The 6,535-nt window shown below is 46.1% G+C and overlaps 1 long non-coding RNA gene across 1 annotated transcript; it reads left to right on the plus strand.

The window, feature by feature from the left end:
- Positions 1-630: 630 nt before the first annotated feature.
- Positions 631-1,547, plus strand: LOC131514896 (uncharacterized). The gene is made up of 2 exons (XR_009263323.1): positions 631-985; positions 1,220-1,547. It is a non-coding gene; the product is annotated as an uncharacterized LOC131514896 (long non-coding RNA).
- Positions 1,548-6,535: the final 4,988 nt, after the last annotated feature.

Raw genomic sequence — 6,535 nt, forward strand, 5'->3', positions numbered from 1 at the left:
CTGCCCTAGGGATAAAAGAAATGTTGGCATGACTAATATGAAAAACCAATCCCTAACTTCAAGGACCTGGAACTCTGGAGAACGGAAGGGTGTTGGAACTTATTTTCAGAGCACTTTATGTGAAGCATAGAGACGATGCTTATACAAGCATCAAAGTATGTCAATCACTAAAAAAGAAAAAGAAGACTGGGACACCTAATACCCTTCAGAGCTTAAAAAATTAAATGTTGCTTACTGTACGGTTGACCTCTAAGGCAATCAAAATAGGATGTAAAAAGCTATCTATTTGTGCCAAGATTTAAATCACTTTTCCGAAATGGATTTGCCAAAACAAAGAGAGGTGTTTTCTGTAGCAACATGCCGAACAGTCCCAAGTAATCATTTTTTTTAGTTTTTTTTTTAAGGTTTCAGTATCTATCTGCCCCTCTGCTTATGATAGCAAAGCGTAACGAACAGCCAAAAGGCAGAAATAGCAACACTCACCTTATCATGCCAAGGGATGTCACATTCTTTCTATAAACAATACGGTGCAAAGGTTCAGGAAGAGTGAGAGATCTGACCTCCAGCGATTTTTCCACTACTCATCATTTTGGATAGTTACAAGAAACCAAGAGAAGGGATTTTCTTGTCTAATTATTTCTAACCTTAAGTTCAGGGAGTTAGTCTTTCGAAAGATTAGAACGCACTAAACACATCCTGAGGAAAGGGTGCAGTACATTTTCTGCAAATACCGTCCGGGAGATGTGAACTCTCTCCCTTCATTTAGGATATCAGAGGAGGGAGCAGGGGAGGGGAGCAGGTTCAGCGAGCTCAGCTCAGGGTAAATGCTTCAGTAAGCGCTTTGCGCGTTGCTTCCCGGGGAACAGGGCAATATCCATTCTGAGGATGGAGCTCAGTCTGACTGCGGACCACTAACAGCCCAAGTCCGAGCCGGTGGCCTCAGGATCCCAGAGAGTTACAAATCACCCCTCAGAACTGCTTTCTGGTGAGTTATTACTGCAAACTGAGAGAGTGCATTTCCCCGAAGATACCTCAAATTCAGGCAAAAAGGACTCAAGAAGCACGTATTGCGGGTGCGCTTCAAACATCAGAGAAATAGTTCCAAAGCCCCCCAAAGGGATAAATAATGCTGAGCTTCAAGGTTTTACCTATCTTGAAGATTCTCACGTGCTTTCCTTTCTCAAGGAGGTTACATGAAAGTCTGATTTCTCCTATTTAGGAATGTGTGCCCTCCTGAGGCTTATTTACCCGCGGCCGACCTCGTGATCTGACACATGGACACCCTGATGAGATGCCTCAGTGACAACATTTGATGCGGGCACTGAAATCCCACTCGGGCTATTGGCATGGGATGCAGCGACCCCCCCCCCCCCAACGAAGGCGACACAGAACCCGGGGCTGTTCCCCTACCTCATTCCTCACACCCCCTCACGGGGGCCCCACCTGGGCTTGGAGCCCTCCGAAAAACGGGTTTCCACCCTCTTCCACCATTCACTATTTCTGAGCTCAAAACATCAAAATAAAGCACTTCTAATTTTACATATGAACTCAAACTGTAATTAAGAACCTTTTTTCCCCCTTTATCTTGTCCTCGGTGGATATAGAGGCCAGCTGCTTACTATCTGTGGGAAGGAAGTCCAAAATAGTTACTAGAATTTGCAATTTATCTTTCATTGTCCTCAGAATACCCCTATCTCTTTGATGCTTGTATATTTCTGTACCTCCTGTTCCACTTGGAGGAACTATTTGCTGTAAGATTTTTGGCAAGTCAGTTAATCTCTTTGTGCCTCAACTGTCCACCGGGAAATGGGGAGCGACACAGGGTGACCTCAAGATCCCTGGCAATTCTGCCTTGCTGTGATTCAATGACCCCCCCGGGGTCCGTAAGATTCCGAGGAGGAGTTTTCAGCGCGTCGTTGGAAACTGAGTCACACTGGCATGGCCATTGTAAGACGAGGCTGGAGTAGAATGACTCCTCCTGAGGTAAGAAAGATTGGATGAGGAATGCCATGAGGTGTAGCGTGGGAAAGTGTAACTGGAGTGAGGCGACGACATATCCTCCGCTAACAGGCAAGATCAGGCAAATTCCTGATGCTTGATGGGTGGCCGGCCGCGATCGCAAACTGGGCTCTTCCCAGAAGGCTGCTTATCATTTCTTTGGCAGAAGCCTCAGAGAAGTGACTCTGATGCTTTGCCCAGGCCCTGGGGTGAGTCAGCAGTGATTGGGGTGCTGACTAACGTGGCAGCAGATACGGACGATGTGAATGCTCGGACCTGGTGGGCTAATGACCACAAGGACACCTTCCAGAAAGCTTGCTTTAGACACCCGCGAACAAAACGTTTTCCTAAAACTATGTTTGAAACCCTCATCTGAAAAGCCCCAGTCTCGTCCCTGGGATATCCTAGGGATGTCCCCCTTCAATGTAGGTCACAGGCAGCCTCAGTAACCTCTGAAAAAAAGGACATGGGAAATTCCCAGCAGAGAAGCAAATCCAAAGCCAAGAAGGACCATAGGCTGTGGAGTTTTCTTTTTAAAGTCCCAGCTCAGGCTTAGGGGAAATCCAGCATGGATGGCCGGAGGCTGGTGAGTTATCCTGCACTGCCTCTCACCCTCCAAGTGCAGGCAGAGGGAAAGAACAGGTGCAAGGGGAAGGAGGTTCTCCTGGGCGGTGACTCTCTGGAGCCCCCTGCTGAGCAGACCGGCCAGGCTAGGGACAGGGCACAGGAGACCAGGAGGTGTCTTCCTCCCCTCACCTGACCCGGGGCAGGCTTCCCAGATGCTCTGCAATCAGGCTGCGTCTCCCAGATACCCGGGGATCTCAGCTCTCTTATAGCAACCAGAGGTCAGAGGGCCGGAGGCTTAAGATACCCTGGAGCATAGAGTACATTCGTCCCAATTACCACATGCATAAAAAAGCATCACTGGGAGAGCTTTGAAATATATATGCTATTATTTATAAGACTGTTCATAGCACGTTAAAAAACATAAACTCAAAGGGTACCTCATGATTCACATGAAACTCTCTCCATTATACTAAACAACCCCTCGCCTGTCCTTGTTCAACTGAGAAGCAACCATTTTTAAACAGTTCTGGTTTTAGGTCTGTCTATACTACAGAACTAATCGGTATGTGTGTGCCTGTGTTTTTGGCCTTATCAACTTCGAATAATACATAATCTTCCCACGAGGAAAGGTGTGTGCACTTAATACGCTTTGTACTCTGAGTTCACCTGCATTCCACCTTCCAACTTTTATTAATTCCATTAACATTTTGAGATCTTGAATGGTTACGTGCGTCCCTTTAAATAATCTGCCTCGATCCTTGCTTCTTGATTCATCAATCTGTGGCATCTTCAACCCACGCTCTGTTCTGTAAGAGGAAGAAAGTAGATCCCCACGGCCTAGCCTTGGCCACACCCTTTCCTCTGTGCGACTCGTCAGCTGATTACTATGATCCAGGCTGGAACCTTTGTACTCTGTTCTGTCATTTTAAGTTAGTTTTCTGTACTTTGTCTACAGCTTGACTTTAAAAATTGAAAACCAGTGAGAGACATTCATAACATTAAGATCATATAAACACTCATGGCAGAACCCAGCAATATGTAAGGCCCATGAAGATGTAAATGCAATTTTATATTTACAAAAATGTCCATCCAAAAAATAAGGGAAAAATGGATTCCCTTTATTTACACCCTTTCTATTTTTCCAGGTCATGTCACACTTCGGTTCACTTCGTCTTATCATCACTTCTGAATAGTTGTTATTTCCTTTATTCTAACGGAGAGAAGAGACATACGTGGACATTATTACATATCTAAGATCTTCCAGCTTGTTACACATGTTTTGTAATCAGTGTTCGTCAGTTACCATCTCCGGTCTACTCTGTTCTAATTTGGGCCAATTACTTTCTAGGCCTGTTTTACTGCTGATAATTTGACATTTCTTTTCATTTTGTTCCTCAGCAGTTCTTCTGTTTGTTGGATTTGTTTTTCTTTCTCCTAAGTTACATCCCAGGTCACACCCAGAAGAGTAAACAGGAGAAACACTCTGAGTCATTAGCTTATTTTGCTTGGATTCTTGAGTAACAGGTTAGCTGGCTATAACATGTAGGCTCAAAATAATGTTTCCTCAGAACTTTGAAATCTTGCTCTACTGTCTTCCAAAATCAGTATTTTATTTTTTTGAGAGAGAGAGAGAGAGAGAGAGCACAAGTGGGAGAGGGGCAGACGGGGGGTGGGGTGGGAATAGAGGATCTGAACCAGGCTCTGTGCTGACAACAGTGAGTCTGATGCGGGGCTCAAACTCATCAACTACAAGATTATGACCTGAGCTGAAGTCGGTGCTGACAGCAGAGAGCCCCTTGCAGTGCCTGAACTCACGAACTATGAGATCAGGACCTGAGCCAAAGTCTGACATTCAACTCACTGAGCCACCCAGGTATGCCCAAAGTCAGTATTATTAATGAAAAGCACATGATGACAATCCTATGCTTGTATTTTTGTTTTTGGTTTTTTTTGTGTGCGTGTTTGTTTGTTGTGTTGTTGTTTGTTTTTTGGTGGGGGGGAAGGTTTGTAGGTATCCTGGCAGGTCTCTCTGCAAGCCTTATGCTAAGAATTTTTAAATTTCAACAGAATAGTCCTTAGCACACGGTGAGTGTTTTTCATCGGAAAGTTATTTTTTAATTATTTATTTGCTTCTCTACCTTTGTTCTCTCATCTTGGACTAATTACATTGACAGCTTTCTAGATCTCTGCTCCATCTTCTATTTTTCCCTTTCTGTCATGCCCTCTATTCTGAGCAATTTTCTCAACTTTATCTTCCAGATCGGCACGTAGTTTTCAGCCAAACCAATGATTCAACTCTATTGATTTTTCATTTTACTTCATTTTATCGCCAACGTTTAATTCTTCGAGGCCTCTTCACGTCCGTTGCCCGCTCCTTGTCCGTAGTAGCCCGCTGCTGTGGACAAATGTGCTGTGCCCTCAGATCTCTCTGAGACAAATTCGGTGTTTCCCATCTTCTTTCTTGTATCTGTTTCTCCCACGGTTAATTGTTCTTTCGCACACCTTAGTATTTCTCTTTAACCAGATATTTGAGGATCCTCGATTGACTGGTGATAGCTCTTAATAAAAAGCATGCTGTTTGATTATTATAGGTAGTCGGCAAAGTTATTTTTTATGGTTTGGCGGAACATTTACCCCAACACCTGTCACTGAATGGTGTTAACTAATTGGTGTTAATTAACTAACTACATTTCTGTGTAAGCGGGTCAGAGACAGGCTTCTTTTCAGGCTGTGAGGTCAGTTCAGTGTGTGCCCTCCTATCAAAGGGAGGAGAACGGTACCCGGATGGTGAAATTCTTTGGTGGGTTTCTCTCTAGGTGTTGCCTTTCCTGTACCTCCTCTGGGCTGTGTGTGAAGGTCCTGAGTTGTCTCAGGCTCCGTGCCAACAAGCACGCTGGAGGCCTTTCCCAGGAAGGTCTACACTGGCGTTTGAGCACCTCCTTTGTGTCTGGGAGGGGCCAGATCCAGGAGGCAGCTGCTCCTGAGACCTGGGAAGGAGACCTGGGAGGAGGCTCAGAGTGGGAGCTTTTCTGAAGTGCCCTCTGATTCTTTGACACTCAAAGTGCAATCGGGCCCCACCCCGGACCATCTGAATCTGAATCTGCCTGTGAACCAGAGACCTCAGTGACTCAAAGGCACAGCTAGGCACACTCAGAAGTGCGGCTCCTCGAAGTCCTTGCTCCTGCCCCCTCATGTCCTGCTGTCATCCAGGCCACCTCCGCGAGCAGGAGCCTCTGGGGCCGTGCCAGAAGGAGTGGCCCTACGTCCCCTCAGCTTCCTCCGTGCGTGCTCCACTCTGTCCTTCACCACGATCCACTTTCCCTTTTCGGTATGTATTTCCTGTGTGTGCAATAGTGTAGCAAACACCCAAGCATCCGTCACCCAGCTCAGAAATAAAACTCAACAGATATAATTGAAACCCCTGTGCCTCCCCTTCCGGTGTTTTCATTATCAGTTCTGAACACAGCACACAGGGGAGACAGCAGTCACACAGCTGCAGAGTCACCCCTCTGGTGGGATTCTGTTGTGGGGCCAGCACAGACCCAAAGGGTGCCCTTAACTGATGTGGGGCCTGAGACAGTATAGGATGGTCTGGGAGGGGAAGGTCTTGGAGCTAAACTGACCTGTGGTAGGCTAGAACGAATGAAAAAAGGCCCATCGGGTGCTAAGACATCATAGCCACTGGCGTTCACAACGGAGAACTGGGCCCGTGTTGGAGTGACAGAGAACAGCATCTGGTCAAATATGCATTAATGAGACTGCCTCATGAGCCCAGAAGCAGCTTCTAGAGATCCAAAGAGACCCAGAAGCTGGGAAATGACATCCAGAATGTCTGTCAGCAAGAGGCAGTCCCCTGAACAATACAGGACCCAGAGCCTTGACAAGATTTGGAATCAAGATGTGGCTTAGGTCTCAGAAATAAGGGTGAGCTTGGGCTAGACCAGGTATAAGAACAAAACTGTGGGTTCTT

Source organism: Neofelis nebulosa, chromosome 6 (assembly GCF_028018385.1).
Source record: "Neofelis nebulosa isolate mNeoNeb1 chromosome 6, mNeoNeb1.pri, whole genome shotgun sequence".
NCBI classification, from domain to species: domain Eukaryota; kingdom Metazoa; phylum Chordata; class Mammalia; order Carnivora; family Felidae; genus Neofelis; species Neofelis nebulosa.